Below are 19,636 nucleotides of genomic sequence, written 5' to 3' on the forward strand. Positions count from 1 at the left end.
AATCTGGTAAGTCATTTTCTTCAGTTGGGGAAAAACTTATTTTACTTTGTCTTTGATTATTTCTTCCATTTTTTTCCCTGGACTCTCTCTGGGAGCTCCTAATGGATAATGGTCCTCTAATTCTATCTTATCTCAATTTCCCTCCTGTTTGCCCTTTTGTTTTGCATCCTGGGAGATTTATTTAAATATATCTTCTAACTACTGAATTAAAAACAATTTTACTCTAATAATTTGAATTTTTAAGAGCTCATTCTTGTTCTCCGAATGTTCTTTTTTTGTTTGTTTCTAGCATCAGTGGATGTTTCATGTATACAATGCTCTGTGCACTTCTCTAAGAATATTAATTATAGGGTTTGTTTTCAGGCTTCTTCTGTTCCCTGCATTTTTTCTATTCATTGTTTCTTTTTTCGATGTTTGTTTTAGTCTCTTTTTTTGTTAAAAATTTTCAATGTTTTATTATCTTTTTTTATTTTTTGTATTTATTTTTAAAATCTTTATTGTTGTATTAGAGATGTCCCCCCTTTTCCCCCCATTGACCCCCTCCACCAGGTTCCCACCCCTCCCCAGGCCTTCACCACCCTATTGTCTGTGTCCATCAGTAATGCATATCCTATATAATAAAAGGCTAATATGCAAATTGACCAAACAGTGGAATGACTGGTTACTATGTCCTGCACTGACCACCAGGGGGCAGATGATCAACACAGGAGCTGCCCCCTGGTGGTCAGTGTGCTCCCACAGGGGGAGTGCCACTCAGCCAGAAGGCAGGCTCATGACTGGCAAGTGCAGCGGCAGTGGCAGGAGCCTCTCCCACCTCTGCAGCAGCACTAAGGATTTCAGACTGCCAGCCTAAGTCATTAATCAGACATCCCCCGAAGGCTCGCAGACTGCAAGAGGGTGCAGGCCAGGCTGAGGGACCCCCCTGCCCGAGTGCAGAATTTCATGCACTGGGCCTCTAGTGTGCATATAAGATCTCTGGTTAATCTCTTCTCGTGTCCTCTCCACACTTCCCTCTGAGATTTGTCAGCCTGTTCCATGTTTTCATGTCTCTGATTCTGTTTTATTCATCAATTTATTTTGTTCATTAGATTTCTTGTTCATTTATTTTGATTTTTTTAGATTCAATTATTGTTAGATATGTATTTATTGGGTTTTTTATTGCTCATGTTTTTTATCTTCTTTTTCATCTTCTTCTTCTTCATCTTTGTCTTCATCTTCATCTTTGTCTTCGTCTTCGTCTTTGTCTTCATCTTCGTCTTCATCTTCGTCTTCATCTTCTTCTTCTTTTCTTCTTCTTCAAATACCCTTCAGAATTTCATGTAATACTGGTTTGGCGGTGATGAATTCCTTTAGCTTTTTCTTATCTGTGAAGCTCTTTATCTGACCTTCAATTCTAAATGATAGCTTTTCTGGGTAGAGTAATCTTCGTTATGTATCTTTGCTATTCATTATCTTGAATATTTCTTGCCACTCCCTTCTGGCCTGCAGTTTCTGTTGAGAAATCAGCTGACAGTCATATGGGTGCTCCTTTGAAGGTACCTAACTACTTTTCTCTTGCTGCTTTTAAGATTCTATCTTTGCCTTTAACCCTTGACATTTTAATTATGATGTGTCTTGGTGTGGGCCTCCTTGGGTTCCTCTTTTTTGGCTATTATTTGCACTTCTTGGACTTGTAAGTCTATTTTTTTCACCAGGTAGGGGAAATTTTCTGTCATTATTTCTTCAAATAGGTTTTCAATATCTTGCTATATCTCTTCTCCTTCTGGCACCCCCATAATGTGAATGTTGCTACACTAAAAGTTGTCCCAGAGGCTCCTTACACTGTCTTCATATTTTTGGATTCTTTTTCCTTTTTGCTCTTCTGATTGGATGTTTTTTGTTTTGTTTTGATTTTGTTTGTGTGTTTTTTTTTTGTTTTTTTTTTGCTTCATCATATTCCAAATCATTGATTTGATTCTCAGACTCCTCTACTCTACTGCTGAATCCCTGTAAATTATTATTTATTTCAGTTAGTGCATGCTTAAATTCTGACTGGTCCTTTCTCATGTCTTTGAAATTCTCATTAAGATTCTTGTCTAAGTCCCATGAAGCTCTCATTGAGATCCTTGAGCAACCGTATAACCATTGTTTTGAACTCTGTTTCCAGTAGTTTGCTTGATTCCATTTCTTTAATTTGTGGCATGTTTCTTTGTCTTCACATTGTGGCTGCTTCTCTGTGTTTGTTTCTATGTAGTAGGTAGAACTGCTATGCATCCTGGAACTGGTAGAGTGGCCTTGTGTAGTAGGTATCCTGTAGGGACCAGTGGCTCAGCCTCCCCACTCACCTGAGCTGGGCATTCTAGGTGTGCCCCTGTGGGGGATGTGTGCAAAGTCTTGTTGTAGTTGAGCCTTGATTGCTGTTGGTGTCACTGGGAGGAATTGACCTCCAGGCCAATTGGCTGTGAGAACCAGCTGCAGTTATAGTGGAAGAGCTGCTATGCAGGAGACATCCCTATGGAGCAGGAATTGCTTCAGTGGGGCTTTGGTGCTCTCTGAGTCTTCCCCTCGAGTGTGTCACTTGTGGATGTGTAGAGTTGTAATCTGGTATGGTCTGAAGCTGTCCATTGGGTGCACTGGCTTTGGGACCTTACAGGAGGTACAAAGTCAGCCACTGCCTGGTGCCACCCAGCAGGAGCTATGGAGTGATCTTCAGAAGGCTTCTATTTGCATTGGGCTTGGAAGTTCCCAGTCAAGGCCCAGCTGTGAAGCATGGCAGGCTAGTGCTAGTGCCAGGTTTGGGGCATGCTGACACCAGCTGCTGCTTGTTTGAGAGATTTCAGAAAAGTTTTAAGCCTGAGCTGGGGCAGGCCATTCATATGGAAAATCTGCTGCAAACAGCTTGGGTGGAGATGCAAATTGTATGAGGTGTGGTCTCAGGAATCACCAGGGCTCAGTGAACAGTGTGGGCCACCCTCATGGAAACTCAGATATGGCTGCCAGTCAGCTCTGTGATGTGGGAGGTCCCAGCACAGGAAAATTGATCCCTGTGAGCACTATCATCTGGGAGAAAGCCGCCCCCGAGTTCCTGCAATGATTACAGACAATCCAGTTCCTCTCTGTATGTAACTGGGTACCTCAAAGCTACCTCCCAGCGCTGGAGCTCAGAGGAAGCAGGACCATATAAGTTTGTGTGCCAGCCCTTTAAGCGGAACTGCCTGGGGCTCTAGCAGCCTCCATGTCACTCAGCCATAATCCCTGCTGTTTTTACAGCCCAAAGTTATGGGATCCCATATGGGAGCCCTTGCTTCTCATGGGAGGCCTCTACAGCCAAGATATCCCTTCCCATTGAAAAACATGCTACCGTGAGTGTTGGACCAGCCTCCGCCCCTCCTACCAGTCTCAATGTGCTTTTTTTCCTTTGCTTCTCTAATTGTAGGACTTCCATTCAGCCAGATTTCAGACACTTCTGAATGATGGTTGTTCTGTATTTTAGTTGTAATTTTGATGGGGTTGTGGGAGGTGATGAATACTAGCAGTTACCTATGCCACCATCTTGGTTCTCTTTTACTGTCTTTATTATTTGTATTTAGGAGTGAGGCAACCAAAAAGTGGTGTGTGTGTGTGTGTGTGTGTGTGTGTGTGTGTGTGTGTGTGTTTGTTGGGCAATTATTGACTGATGGGCCTTATATCATTAGGTGGACCTGGCCATTTCATTGGTAGACCCAACAAATGTCAGTATCCATTTGGTCTTTTCTCTTAGGCTATCAAATTCCCCAGAGAGGCATCTTTCAATTTCCTGCATTAAGGTGTTGATGGGAAAGCAGAAGAGAAGGACTGTTTAGCACCACCCTTGCTCTGAGCTGAGCCTGGTAACCCCACTTAAAAAGCATCATTATCATCATTATCATCATCATAACTAACATTTATTGAGGGCTTACTTAATCAAACAGAGATTTATGTACAACTGTGTTCTTTATGCCATTGTTCAATACAGTGAAAATTGGAAATTATTTAAATGTCTAAAAAGAGATTGATTACAAAAATCATTGTTATTGAAACAATAAAATGATAGGCAGACATGAAAACAATCTAATTAGCCCCAGTTGTTGAGGCCAGCCCCCTCCCACAAAGTTAAATAATAGGAGTCCTATTTCAGCTGAACTGACCCTATCATTGGCTCCACTCCAGCTACTAACATTGATTTCTATTGAAAGGAAAATTGAGGGCTTTTCAGGGGGAACTGCGATAATGATGAGAGACTATCCCCATCCACAACAACCTTCTCCTAGGTGAAAAGACAGCAATGATACACTGGTAAATGTTTAATAACCCCCCTGGAAGTATCTTTGTCATGTAAACACTACTACCATGGCCAATTTCCAGCTACCAGTGAGATGTCAACTGGCTAACACATTTTCTGAAATTTTAACAATACATTTTTGTAAGCTGGGATGGACTGGCTTTAGCACAACATTGGAGGGAGACCCCAGGGAACCACAAGATTAGATATGTGCTTAGTCACAAATTCTGCTTTGCAGACCAGACCTAGTGACACTTGAAAGGGATAAAGATTTTTAGAATCCTGGAAGTGATGAGACTGCCAGGAGAAGAGAGGGGAAACACCTTCTGCTTGAATTCTGGTTCTCAAGATATATGGAAGCCATGACTTTGGAGGAGATTGGGAGCTACAGGTTTTATAGTCCCCTTAACACACACACACACACACACACACACACACACACACACACACACACACACACCACACCATGGAGTGAAGAGGCATGTGCATCAAAGGAAGGTAGATATAGGCCACCAGCTGAAAAATTCAGGGCATATCGCTGTGGGGTGAGGGTGAGCAGGAGTTCCTCAACACTGAGCTCCTCAGCAGAATCCCAACAGCAAGCTTGCTGAGGGGAGATAGCAAGTGGTAGCCTCCCCACTCCTGGTGAACAGTTTTATTTATTTCTTTTTTTGATCACAAAACCAAAAAGGTAAACAGTACAAAGGGGTCAGGGCAAGGAGCACAGAGAGGAAATAAGGAGGAGGAGAGTTTTGAATGAAATATGAGAATAAAGTTGCAAAACAAATGGAACTAAGCCTTAAGAATCAGAATGGGCCTCTTTTAATCACCAGAAATTACTACAATATTATAGATCAGATAGAGATGGCATTAGGGTACTTGCTACTTCATGGGGGAAAGAAGTAATTTTGGAAAAATTACAACCACTTTGTAGTACTTGGTGGTAATCTGGAGGTGGTGAATGTATAGCTACTTAGAATTTTCTTTATGCTTTTGTGTATGCATCTATTTTTGTACCACTAATATTCATACCAAAAATGTTTTTTAAAAAAAAAAACAAAAAACTTAAGGATCGCCCTGACCGGTTTGGCTCAGTGGATAGAGCATCAGCCTGTGGACTCAAGGGTCCCAGGTTCGATTCCGGTCAAGGGCATGTACCTTGTTTGCAGGCACATCCCCAGTAGGGAGTGTGCAGGAGGCAGCTGATTGATGTTTCTCTCTCATTGATGTTTCTAACTCTCTATCCCACTCCCTTCCTCTCTGTAAAAAATCAATAAAATATTTAAAAAACCCACAAAACTTAAGGATCCACATTATTTATAAGGATAAAGGTGATGTCAAGAACAGACATGAAGTTAACAGAAATGCATTTTCTAGTGCACTTTGATAAGTGGTAAGGCACAGTGCTAGAAAGAAAAATTGGCTTCAAGAAGTCCTGGGGGATATTCATGAAAAGCAAGGACCCCTTCCTGGAGAGAGAATTTACCGAGGTCACAAGGAAGCAGCTCCTTAGTAGCTTTGATCCATAGATGGAGGTTCCTTTCTATTCATTCCTAGAGGGCTTTAGAGAGAGTGTTTCTGATACAGTATTAGGCCATTAAATGGGCAATTGAAAGCAGTTTGTAAAGAACAAAAGCCACATGGCCTATAGACCTTATTATATCCATGCAGTGGCAACATTTAGTCTGAAAAGAATAAATTTTTCTTCTGTGATTTATACATTACCCAGAAACCCATTGATTTCTTGGAATTCTTAGTAAAAATTCTATTTTCTTAGCAACAATATTCAGGCATTGCTTCTAACAGATTTCTTGGCCTCAGTCCCTGAAACCAACTGGTTTTGCCCTTAACAAAGGTAATGGCATTGCCTTTGGCAATAAATCTGAGGACCAAAATAAGGTTGCACTTTCAACAGACCCCCAGCCAGTTCCTTAAGATTACCTAAAACTATCCATCCATTTTTAATGTCTCCTTTCGCTCACCTCAATTCACTGTAAAAGCCACCCCCAGGAAAATATTCAAATTCTTCTGTTACAGCTAAAAGTTGTTACCGTGCAGTCAACTGTAAAAGGGCCTCATAAACATCCTGCATTTGCATGGGGCCATTATGAAGCCTGAGTGGCATCTGGTTGGTGAATATATTGCTGGGATTATCTATGGGAAAGTACAATTCAGTCGCTTGTAAGTAGTTAGTTTCTAACTGAATATCTGTTCTCATTATTACCACATGCTAGGGGTGTGTGTGTGTGTGTGTGTGTGTGTGTGTGTGTGAGAGAGAGAGAGAGAGAGAGAGAGAGAGAGAGAGAGAGAGAGAGAGAGAATAAGTCCCTCTTGTCTTTCCATTTTCTACTTATCACCCTGTCACCTGTAGAAGTGACAATTTCCTGAAAAGAGCAGTTCATCTTCTGAGTCAACTTTGCTCAAATTTACCTGTGGAGTTTTCCAAAGAGCCAGGTAATTCAATTCTTACCTTTACTTTAGCAAAAGTAAAATGTGTTGTAGGTTTCTACTTTTATTTGGATTTTTAGGTATTTGAACCTGATTTCATTTGGAGCTAGATTAATAAGGCTTACAACCTGGGCCCAGATGTTTGTGTAACTAATGTTTATGGCTCCAAGTTCAAAGTTATTTATGACATGGTAGATTGTAGAAATTCACTTCAGAAACTCTTTAGAAGACATCTAGAAGATATTTTCAGTATGTTCATTCTTTTCTGGGTACAAAAAAATACCCCAAAACTAAAGATGTTGGGAATGCAAACAAGATCTTCACTGCATTTCACAAAATCCTGGGAATGGAAAAAGCTGGGCCAGCCTCTTTCTTTGGTCCAGGGATCTTATCTTTCACAGGAGCTCCAACAGTTTTGGGAGGCCTGAGATTGGCCTCTTGGATCTCACCCCCTTTCATTCAATAATTCATTGTGGGTTTCTTAATATTGAACCTGCCTATGCTTTGGGGAGGGGCATGATTTATATTGTCAGGTTGTACCATTTTACATGGTAAGGGATTCTCTAATTTCTCTTCAGTGTGTAAAATCAGACTTCCTTTGATTTAGCTTAAACTCACCTCAAAAAGTTAAAGGGACTCTTCCTTTATTTCTCTTTTGGAATTTATTGTTCACTCCATGTGTAATTTTAAAGGTTTCTAATGCATCTCTCCCAGTCCAGCCTTTATGACTGAAGGGCAGCTAATATTTTTAATCATGCCTCCTTCTGCCATATGGCAGCCCCTCCCCTTCCTGTGCCCTTAATCTCTTTCTGCAGTCTCCTCTAGCTCTTCCTCTACCTCCTCTCCTTCCCTTAGGTATGCCTTTCTGAAAGGGCGAGTGACTCAAACTGTCCTGAGGGTATGGCTAATTGGGTGATTGCCCTGACCCTTGCACTCTGGGAGTTCCCACCCAGCAGCAGAGACCTGGTGGTTGGTGAGATGGGAGCAAGGGAGTGATGTGTAGGGATGGGGTGAGGGTGGTGTGTGGGAAAAACAAAGAAGCTGGAGGCTTCACCATCAGGAAGTTAAATAAAGATGAATGTGGTCATGAATACATTACAATTAATAACTAAGTTGAGATTGACTGCTTTTTGAATTCTCCCTACATCTTGCTCCATGAGACCCTTTTATGAGAGCTCCTCACCTTCACTGGGCTCTGAGGCTCATTTCCATGTTTATTTGACACATTCAATTCTTTAAAAAAACACCTTACTTCTGAGGAGGGCTATATGAATCCACAGGCACTGGAAATATCCTGGCACAGATGTTGTTTTACAAAGTGAAGAGACTGGTTTCTGGACCCTGATGGATAATGAATATGAATAATCCCTTGACATCCTTTATGCCCAGAAAACCCCTTGGGTCATGAGTATTAATTGCTACTGTGAAAGATATGAGTCATAAGACCAAACCAAAGCAAAATCAGCTATGGTTCTGAGGACAATGATCTAACTAGTCTGAGCCACAGGCATAAGGTTACCCTGAAGGACTGCTTTTCAAAGTGACTCCTGCTTTTATTCTGTAAATAATTGTCTGGGGATAAGAGAGAGTGGAGAAAGTGAGGGGAAAGTGAGGATATAGATTCATCTCTGCTCCACAGTCCTTATACCAAGGAGACACCAAAAAAAGTAAGAACAAAAATAGGAGTATAGAGAAGGCTGGAGTAACATCCAGTACACACTGTTTTGTGACTCACTTTTCCCTCTGAACCTGAAGTCTAGCTTATAAATTAATAGAATTTAATTGAGTAAAGGCATATTTCCTTCCTGGAACTTGGGTCAGATACACCAAGTGGAACTCCCACACACACACACTCAAGTGAGATCTGATGACATTTCTCCAACAGCTGCCTCTTCTGAATTATGTGATTGCACAATGAGCTTGCGAAAGCTAAGAGCATGGCCCAAGAATGAACTCCTGAAGTAACCTTACCCAGAAGTCATTTGGCCTTTCCCCTAGTTTTCCAAAGAGGCTATTGTCGTGGCAAAATAGTAGGATAAGGTAAAGTGGATATTTTCCTTTCCCACTAGGTTCATCTACTTGAAAGACACTTGCCAACTCTGGTACACCCAGAATTCCTGAACTGTTTGCTTTCAATCCTAATTTCTGCCTGCTAACTGAATAAATTATGTGAACTGCAACTTTAAGGTCCATATTTTCGAGTGAATCATCCCCAGAATCTTTGGCAAAAACACATTAATGTTGGACTCATAATTAAAAATTACTACATACACTCAGTGTTCAGATATGCAATCTGAGAGGAAAATTCACTATCCTTCCACTCAATGGGTGTTTTTGGTTTTCCAGTATTTTGGTTTTCTAACATTATAGTGTTATCAGAGCCATAGATAAAAGTACTCTCATATATGTGGGCTTGGAAAATTGTGACTTGTCAGACTAAAAATTCTTGTCTCACTTATTATATAAATTAGCTAAATTCCTTCTATCAACCAGACCCAATACTACCTCTTAAACAAGTCCTGGATTATTTCCATGAAATATTCTCTAAGTCATGTGGTGAGTAAAAAGCCGCAATGTGTTTTCCCTACACATAGCAGCAATCATCCTGTTTATCTACTTTTGCCTGTTTATGAGAAACCTCAAGTAGAGGAAGAGAGACTACAAAAAAAATAAAAAAATAAAACAAATATATTTGCAGACCTATATTCAGCAGGCAGCATGCCTGGTACCCGGAAGACACAGGAGCGTGTGTTGATTTGAATAACTGGAATTTTCAGGTAGTCAAAGGATGAAAGTCAACACTCCATTTACCACTAAGTCTAGACCTCACAGATGATGAAAAAAGTCTCCAGAGCATCCAAGATATCATATCTAAATCCCCTTCCCCTTTTCTGCAGCAAACACAGCTCTGGAGAAGTAGAGGTTGGAAGACTGGTTGGCTTTTTCATCTCAAAATTTAGAGACTTGGGTTCTAATTTTTATTCTTTTTTAAAATTGAATTTACTGGGTGACATTGGTTAATAAAAGTATACAGGTTTCAGGTGTACAATTCTACAATATATCATCTGTATATTGTATTGTGTGTTCACCACCCCAAGGGTTACATTTTTCTACTAAGTTGTTTCAAGACCTAGTTTTAAAAGTGATGTGCATATTGATTTGCCAACCAGATATTCTGCACAAAGACCATAATCATGGGGGCTGAGGTAGAGGGGGTTACAGTTTATTAATATTAGAAAACCAAAAGCAGTGACCACATTCAGAGTGCAACCTAGTAGAGTAGATTTCTAGAAACAGATGAGCCTACATTTTTCAAGGTTTTCATGAACAGTTCATTAAAATGTTCAGGCTTCCAGGAAGTATACCCAGTGATTCCATTAATATTGTGGTGATTCTGAGAAATCTTAGAGTTAAAAAGTATATGGTACAGTAAACAGGGTATTTTTATCTTGATGAAATGATATTGTAACTGGTTAATATTCCAAAGGGTGTAGTGATGTTCCCAGCCCAGGAAATGTCTAACTCCTGCCTTCTTGGTTATTTGCCATGTGATTTATAATTCTCGTACAGCCCAAGGTCATTCTTTTGAAGGCACAGGGTACTGGACAAACTATGTGTAGGTATCTCTCAACAACTCCCATCATTTTCATTTCATATTAAGTAGTAGAAAAGCCAGAGTTCCTTTCTACATTATCCTGGAGTCTTGTTTGGAGAACTGAGGTAGAATACTCCAGGAAACTGCACAAGCAGAGAACTAGCACAGGGCAAATCAGGACTGCCATCAAATGTAAGAAACAGAAGAGTCTTAGTGCCCCCACTGTTGCCATGGGTATAATAGAAGTGTGTTGAGTGTGGGTAATGTGGCTCTGATCCTAATAGTATGTGATTGCCATGTCAAGTCTTTCATCATTAACCAATGGAAGTTGTGGCTAACAGCTCTGTCTGATATCTGAAGCAGTATAAAGCAATAGTCTCAAGAAGGGCCTGGAGCACTATCCTCTTTTTCCTCTGCATGAGTACTCCTGAGTTCCAATGATATTCACATGGATTTTGATCATCAAGGCCTAGATCCTTTAACAGATCTGCTGTGAAGAGGAATGACTTGAACTAAAAGCACCCTTAATTTAAGAAGCATATCAAATACTATCTAAGGTTTCCATGGGGCAGCTAAAGGGGAGAGATTAACAAGTTACAACTCTGGAATGGCTAGCTAAAAACCAGACTCTTTCATCACAACCTGGTAATAGGCCAACATATGAAGTCAAACAATAGTGTCAGCAACAGCTGGCTGTTTTGACTTTGCTCTGTTAGAAAAAATCTTCCCTGGGGGATTAAGTAAGGCAGCTGACATGTTAGAGAAACCACTTCTCACTTCATCCAGGGAGGCCTATAATCTAATAGTATCAGTCCTGAAGAAACAGGAGCATAGGGGCATGACTGTTCTGGAGAAGGGAACCTGAGTAGTGCCAGAGTACTTGGCAGAACCCAGGATATAGGTTGTGGGTGATAGTTCCTCAGCTAGTCTTATCCAGAGAACAGAAACCTAAGGCAGCCCTGAGTACCTCCCATCACCTTGTTACTTATGACATATAGTCAGCCATTTTGCCTTTTTAGGCCTCAGTTTTTTTCATTTATAAAATGGGATTAAAGATAGCAACTCATGCTTTAAGAAAAGGCCAGGGTTCAAATCTCCACTCTAATATTTCCTATTTGATTTTTTTTTCATGATGTATTATCTTTATTTGGGTACAGAAACTTTTCCAATCACGTCACCTAGAACTCATTTCACCCACTGCTCTGTTTGGCTGCCAGTCTCTTGTCTCTCTCTTCAGCAATGGTGAGGTGGATACCTTTTCCATGGGGTAGGGAAATCCATGGCTTGTTGTCTTTTACAAAAATATTGGACAGCTGGATGGCAAAGCTGTTGCCTTTTACATCTTTCACATGAACTACATCAAAAGAACCAGGTGCCTCTCTCTGTTGGTGATCACACCAATTCTTCCCAGGTTAGCACCTCTGGTCACTATGCACAGGTTACCAGTGTCAAACTTGATGAAATCAGTAATTCTGCCAGTCTCCAAATCAATCTGAATGGTGTCGTTCACCTTTATGAGGGGATCAGCGGAGTGGATGGTGTGAGCCTCATGGGTTAGCACAGTAGTTCTCAACCTTCTGGCCCTTTAAATACAGTTCCTCATGTTGTGACCCAACCATAAAATTATTTTCGTTGCTACTTCATAACTGTAATGTTGCTAGTGTTATGAATTGTAATGTAAATATCTGATATGCAGGATGGTCTTCGGGGACCCCTGTGAAAGGATCGCTCGACCATCAAAGGGGTCGCGACCCACAGGTTGATAACCGCTGGTGTTAGCAGATGAGGGATTCCTTTTGTGCCCACAAAGATCTTCCTCACTTTGCACAACTTATACCTGGCCTCCTCAGGTGTAATACAATGAAGAGCAAAGTGGCCCTTGGTGTCATAGATAAGGCAGAAATTCTCTACAGTCTTGTCAATGCTGATGACATCCATAAAACCAGAAGGGTAGGTTATATCGGTTCGGACCTTGTCATCAATCTTAATAAACCGCTGCATGCATATCTTCTTTACTTCATCTCCTGTTACAGCATACTTAAGTCTGTTCCTTAAGAGAATGATGAGAGGGAGACATTCTCTCAGCTTTTGAGGGCCGGTAGATAGCCGAGGAGCATCTACCGGTCAGCTTATCCAGCATCCAATGCTTTGGAGCTGCTACACACTTCAGATGCTTCTTGGGACCATGAGCCATGGCTGCGCTAGGCAAAGAAAAAGCTCCTGTTTGATCTTGAGCAATTAATTAACTTCTCTGAACTTTAAGTTCTTCATTCATAAGACATGGGAAGTAATACTTATTGTGTGTGACTTAAGAAAGAAAATAACGTATGTAAAAATAGTAGGCAGTTAGTCAATATTTGTTACATCAATAAATAAATGGTAGTGCCTGGCATATAATAGGTGATTTTTAGGTGGAGGTTAATGTTCTTTCATTCTCAGTTAGATAGGATATGGAACCATATAGTGAGACAAATTATTCTTACTGAGCCACAGGATCCAAATATCAGCTGATTGCACTAGCAATTAAGTCTGCATCTTCTGTTTTTGTCTTTCCCCTGGACACTATTCTGGCCACAGATGTATATGTTAGTTACACTGATGGTAAATATGTAATGGTCAAAGACAAAAATACCAACTGATGTCAAGTTACCCAGCTAATATAAAAAGAGAGGAATAATCCTTACTTAAGGGTAAATGTGTACATGTTTATAAATACACACATAAACAGAGTTCTGCATGTAATCTCAAGAGGTTCATAGGTCCTCTAAAACTCCAGGTTAAGAACCTTTAGTACACAAGACCAGAGAAGTAGGGCAACTGGTCAGATAGTTATCTCAATAACCTTGTAAAATTCCTTGCAGAAAGTTTTAGGTGGGTGTAAATGAAAAAGTAACATTACTAACTTTTCAAACATTCATTTTATGTATTTATTTTTAGGCATATAAAACTATGTTCACTAGTAATAAAATACAATTAAAATAAGAAGCAATCTTGACTATAAATTGGCAAATATAAAAATGAGACTCCCAAACATTCATTTTAAAAGAACCTTGCTTCACATTCTTAATTCCCAATTTTAAAAAATTTCCTTTCCTTGAAGATGACCACAAGTCTTTCTTGAAAAGATGAAAATCGTAGCCGGTTTGTAACATTTCCCTCTGTCTTCAATTTCCTATGTTAAAGTTAGCATGGTCTGTAGTTGGTGGTCAGTAAGCATTTTAATTTAATTGTAGGTAATTAATTTAATTTAATTGTATTACTCCATATATTGCCATTGTGATTATGATAATCAGTGATTATGATAATCACTGTTTGAACTCTAGAGCTGCCATGTATACCCCTATATAGTTGTATATGCAGAACTATGCCCATTGACCATTGGTATCATGGACATACCATATGTAAGTTTGTCTTTTAGTCTATAGTTTTAACTTAAAGCTCTTTGTCCCCTGGTCCTTCCTTAGAAAGAACAGCAGCCCTAGTCCCAGTTGCAGCACACCTGGTATTCCATCTGTTGCAGTTTCCCCCAGCATCTGCAGTCTATGTTATAAAGTCCTGACTTTGGCACATCTTTATAGCATTTTTCTGTCCACCCAGCTTATGGCTGTCCCTCTTCAATCTATCATATTGCAGCTGTGTGAATGTGAGACAGTCATCCATTTTTCATTCTAGAGTGGCTGTGTTTTAATTATTATTGTTTCTTTGCAAGTAGACTGGCTATATTCCAAACTTGACCCATCATTGAATATTTAGTATAGCTCCTGGGTTGTGCTGGTAAAGCAAAGGTCCTTCATTAGAGTTTAAATCTATAATGTGATTCTGCACACACATGGCTGAAATTTTGTCCAGGAGTTAATCCCAAAGGGTTTCTGATGGTGAACTTTGTTTCAGTGGAAACATAATCACTCCAAGCAGCCTTTGTTTATGAAGACGGAAATAATAGCCTTCTTCCTTACTATATCAGTGGTCAAATGCGTCAGACAGAATGTTCTGACCAGCTGAAAATTTTCATTTGTGAGTCACTTCCTCTTTCACTGTCCCTTATCCCAAATCATTCCTTCTAAGCTTAAAATTTGTATACTGTCCTCCAAGAGTATTATGGCCCCATAAAACCCTATTATATAAGTTATCCACATTGCCATTGAATTTCAAAGTCATGTTTATTGTTCCAACAGTAACTTTAACTTTGTGTATTAGATTCCACCTATTTAGGGTCCATGAGAATGTTCATATGACTCTTTTCCTAAATCCATTTTGCAATGGCTCTGGGGGTTTCCTTGGGGCCCTAACACCAAAGCAGAAAATAAACTCCTTAATCTACAAGTGAATAAATAGAATATGAAGAGCAAGGGAAATGAAACTGAGTAGCAAGGAAAAGGCTGCCTAACACATCAAAGGCAGCTCCATGTCAGTAGGAAGTAGAAGACCAGAGCCATCCCTTTGGTTTGTGGTCTCTTCATTTTGTTCCATTCCCTACTTCTACTCCCTCTCTCTCTCTCCCTCCTGTTTCTCCTTCCTTTAAAAACAAGTAAACAGCAAGTTGTGGCTACTGACCTTGTGGTAGCTCTTACTGTGTGGTGACTCATGCTGAGAAGCAGGAATAATTTGCCTGGTGGGGGAAGGGAGAGAGTTATGTCAGTGTGTGGGCATGCAGGACAATTGTCTGAGTGGTAGGCATACTCAGCTAATGCTGTAGATGGAGTTAACTCTCCCGAGAAAACCCCAGAGGCCCAGGGGCATGACATCCCTTTGGTGTAAGAAAAGAGCCGAGAAAGGGCAGAAAACCTCTGCCCTAATCTCAACCATCAAGTATTGAATTTCTGAGGGGTACACAGAGGACTTCAGGTCTTGATTATTACAAACCTAAATCTGGAGGATGTGTATGAAGGAGAGCAAAGAGCATAACCATAAAGAAAGTGCTGCTGGCTTTAAACCCTTTTCCTTGTCCTATCTTCCAGGGACTTGCGGCTTTCCTGATGCTGGAGTTCCTCTGAACAACTCTCTGTCCAGCTTCACCAGCCCAAGTGTTGTCAAGCATTCCCAAAGTTAATCACAGTGGAAATCATGAGTGGGAAGCCTGACTCACTCCATGATAGGGTCTTAGTCTCTGCCTGGTTGTCTTCTCCGTGTTTCCCAGGCATGTTTGGTGTCAACCAATCAGGAGGAGATGTTAGTGAGAAGCTACTCTTTTCCATCTCTTTCACTGCACATGGGTCTCCTCTTTTTTTTTTTTTAAAAAATAAATCTTTATTGTTCAGATTATTACAGTTGTTCCCCCTTTTTCCCCCCATAGCTCCCCTCCACCCAGTTCCCACTCCACCCTCTGCCCTTACCCCCTCCCACTGTCCTCATCTATAGGTGTACGATTTTTGTCGCAGGGTCAAAGGTCATACACATGGAAACTGTAGCTATTTCCATCCACAACCTATCCCTGTGCTCAGAAAGTTCTCTCACGACTTGTTCACGCTCTACTCAGAAAGGGTGCAGAGCCACGTTATGGCTTTTTAAAATAATGTATTCTCTTATGTTTAAAATGAGGATTTTGCTACCAAAACTGAGGAGAAAGCAACACTACAGCTGCTCTCACCCCTCTTGCCCTTCGGGTGATAGTTGTGCGTGGGGCTACGAGCTGGTTAGCACCGTCAACGAAGCCGTCTGGGCGGTTCTCGCGGTTCTGCCGGCTTCCCAGGGGCCGTCGGAGCCTCACAGGGGCCGTCACAGGCTTGCAGGGGCCGTCGCAGCCTCATGCAGCCACACAGGGGCTGTCGCAGCCTAGCAGGGGCCATTGCAGCCTCACAGGGGCTGTTGCAGCCTCACAGGGGCCATTGCAGCCTCACAGGGGCTGTTGCAGCCTCACAGGGGCCATTGCAGCCTCACGCAGCCTCACAGGGGCTGTTGCAGCCTCATGCAGTCTCACAGGGGCAGTCGCAGCCTCGCAGGGACCGTTGGAGCCTCCCATGAGCCATCACAGCCTCGCAGGGGCCGCCACAGCCTCACAGGGGCAGTTGCAGCCTCACAGGGGCCGTCGCAGCCTCACAGAGGGCGCCGCATCCCACGTTGGGGGTGAAGGTGTGAGACAGACGCTCCTCTCGCTGTCTCTCCTGCTGCTTCCTTGTGTATCCTCGATGCTGGAAGTTTCTGAGAGCAGTCTGCAGATGCTGGACATCATACTTTAACTGGTCAACACGAAGTTTGGCATTCTGTCTTTTGTTGGGAGGTTCCTTGCTGGACAAAATCTCCAGGCGTTCTAGCTGGCTGAATATCTGGTATGCTTGCTTGGATTTCTTTTTGTACTAAGTGTAAAGACTGCTTGTCTGCCGTCTCCCGGCGTCCCATGTGAGACTGGATCTGGTGGATCTGCTTGTGCGTTTGCTGGTATAGCGGTTCCATGTCGCTGGCCCAGCTGGGTCCAGCTCCGGCTTCCTCCGAACCTGAGTCTGCTTCTTGAGTGTGTCCCTATGTTCTTGGTGCCTCTGCACCTCCTACTCAGTCTCAATGTGCTTCTTTCTTTCCTTCCAGTTGTAGAACTTCCACTGGGCCATCTTTCCCGTGGTTCTGGATGACAGCTGCTTTGTCTTATAGTTGGTAGTTTCAATGTTGTTGTGGGAGGCAGCACACACAGGTCTATACCTTATGCCGCCATCTTGGTTCCTCCCAAAATGATTATTTAAAATGTAGTTCACATTATGTCACTTCCCTGCTCAAAACCTTCCAATGGCTTCCTATTACATTTTGATTTTAAAAATTAATTTAGCCTTAGTTGGTTTGGCTCAGTGGATACAGTGTCAGCCTGTAGACTGAAGGGTCCCAGATTTGATTGGGTCTCCTCTTTTGCACTGTCCATTTACCAGGCTCTTCCATTAGTACCACTGTCTGCTCTCCCTGGCCTCTACTCATGACTTCAAATTTTGGGTCAACTTTATGTAGGTCTTGTACCCAAAGAAGATAAGGATACTTGCTTTGAACCTGTCTTACTCTCTTCTAATAAAACTTCTCTTGATTTAGAACCAATTTTCTTAGGCCCCTTCTGGATGACTGAAACTAGATCAAATAATCAAATCCCAGTTTTAGTATTGATGTCAATGCCAGATAGACAATGGTTCACTCTGCTATTTTTCTCAGACAACTTATACATTTTAATGGTATCCTTTAATCCATTAGCCCAAGAGTTGGCATACTTTTTCTCTATAAAGTGCTAAATGATACATATTTTAGGCTTCAAGAGCCATACAGTCTTTGTTGCAACTATTCAATTCTGCTATTGTAACATAATATTAGCAATAAAGAATTTGTAAACAAATTGGAGTGGCTGCATTCCAATTAATAAATAAATTGAATTTAATGTAATTTTCACTGTCACAAAGTATTATTCTCCTTTTGATTTTTTTCAATCATGTAAAAAAAAAATTTCTCACTTTGGCCATACAAAAATAGATGACAGGCCAGATTTGGCCAGTGGGCTGCAGTTTTCGAACTAGTGCATTAGTCCAAAGGGTTGACTCAAATAGGGGTTTTACATGCTATTATAAGTTGAATGTAATGGAGAAAGCGACCTGGGATTGAGGAAAACTTCACCATCCTCTTCAAATCATGCAAGCTATGTGTAAATGCTTGCTATTTCATTCAACATATATTACTGAGTAACTATGGTATGTCATGCACTATGTTAGGTACTATGCAATATATTGATAGAATAAAACAAATGCTGTTTATGCCCTTATAAAGTTTAAGGTACAATGGGGGGAGATAGACAATCATAAGTAAATAAGCAATAAATATATAGTTTCCAATTGTGCTACCTATGTGAATAAAACACAGAGTAGTTGTAGAGAATGAGGAGAGAGCATACTTAGAAAATGTGGTCAGGGAAGGAGGATTTATATGTGAAGATGGTTTATTAAGGACTTAGGCTGGTGAAGAGTATCCATGAGAAAGAAAGTACATTCCAGGCAGAAGGCCAGGCATGTATCAGGGGCCTGAGACAGGAAAGAACTTGCCTTGTTCACAGACCTAAAAGGAGACAGTATGACTGTCAGGATTGGAGAAAAGTGGCCCAGGAGGAGGTGGGAGAAGTAGAGAAAGACAAGACTACAAGAGTCTTGTAGCTCATTGTGAAGGTATGAAATTCATATAAAGTACAAGGAAAGCCCTTTTAAAAGATTACTCTGGCTAATGTGTGCAGAATAGATTAGAAGGAAAAAGCAAGCACACGTTGGATAACCAGTTAAAAGTTTATTATAGTAGTACTAGAGGCCTTGTGCATAAAATTCATGCACGGGGAGGGGGAGGGTTGTCCCTCAGTCCAGCCTGCACCCTCTCCAATCTGGGACCCCTCAGGGATTGGGCCTAAACTGGCAGTCGGACATCCCTCTCACAATTCAGGACTGCTGGCTTCCAACTGCTCACCTGCCTGCCAGCCTGATCACTACCTAACCACTCTCCTGCTGGCCCGATTGCCCACAACTGCCCTCCCCTGCTGGCCTGATCGCCCACAACCGCCCTCCCCTGCCGGCCATCTTGTGGTGGCCATCTTGTGACCACATAGGGGAAGCCATCTTGTATGAGGGTATGATGGTCAATTTGCATATCACCTCTTTTTATATATAGGATGGTCAAGAAGTGATGGTGGCTTAGACTAGGGCAGTGGTTGACAAACTGCGGCTCACGAGCCACATGTGGCTCTTTGGCCCCTTGAGTGTGGCTCTTCCACAAAATACCGACTTCTGCGCATGGGCCACTAAGTTTCATTTGCACTGTACGTGTGCGCCTGCACATGGTATTTTGTGGAAGAGCCACACTCAAGGGGCCAAAGAGCTGCATGTGGCTCACGAGCTGCAGTTTGTTGACCACTGGACTAGGGTGTTTTAGTGAAAATAAAAAAGCTTGTACAAGTGCATGATATATTTTGGAGCTAAAAACTATATAACTTGCTGATTATATTTTGGAGGTGAGGCAGATAGAAAATAAAAAATGATTTGCAGGTTTCTAGCTTCAATAACATTTTTATGAACTGGGAGGACTGGGAAAGGAGGAATCATATTGAGGGGGGATAGCAAGCAAGGCACTAATAAAGAGTTCTATTTTTGACAGCTGAAGTTTAAGATGCCTCTGAGCTTTCCACATAGATCTCTAAGCAGTTAGTCATGTGAGTCTAGCATTTGGAGGACAAGTTTGGGTGATGATATGAATATGGAAGAAATCAACATATAGATTATATTTAATGCCAGCTGAATTGAGATCATTTAGGGAAAGAGTGCAGATAGAGAAGAGGCTCAAGGAACTAGTGCTGAAGCACTCTAAAATTTAGATATTGA

At 41.4% G+C, this 19,636-nt stretch overlaps 1 pseudogene; it reads right to left on the minus strand.

Moving 5' to 3' along the window:
* Nucleotides 1-11,462: 11,462 nt before the first annotated feature.
* Nucleotides 11,463-12,518, minus strand: LOC132225045 (small ribosomal subunit protein eS4, X isoform-like; annotated as a pseudogene).
* Between the last annotated feature and the right edge of the window lie 7,118 nt (nt 12,519-19,636).

Source organism: Myotis daubentonii, chromosome X, assembly GCF_963259705.1.
Source record: "Myotis daubentonii chromosome X, mMyoDau2.1, whole genome shotgun sequence".
NCBI classification, from domain to species: Eukaryota; Metazoa; Chordata; class Mammalia; order Chiroptera; family Vespertilionidae; genus Myotis; species Myotis daubentonii.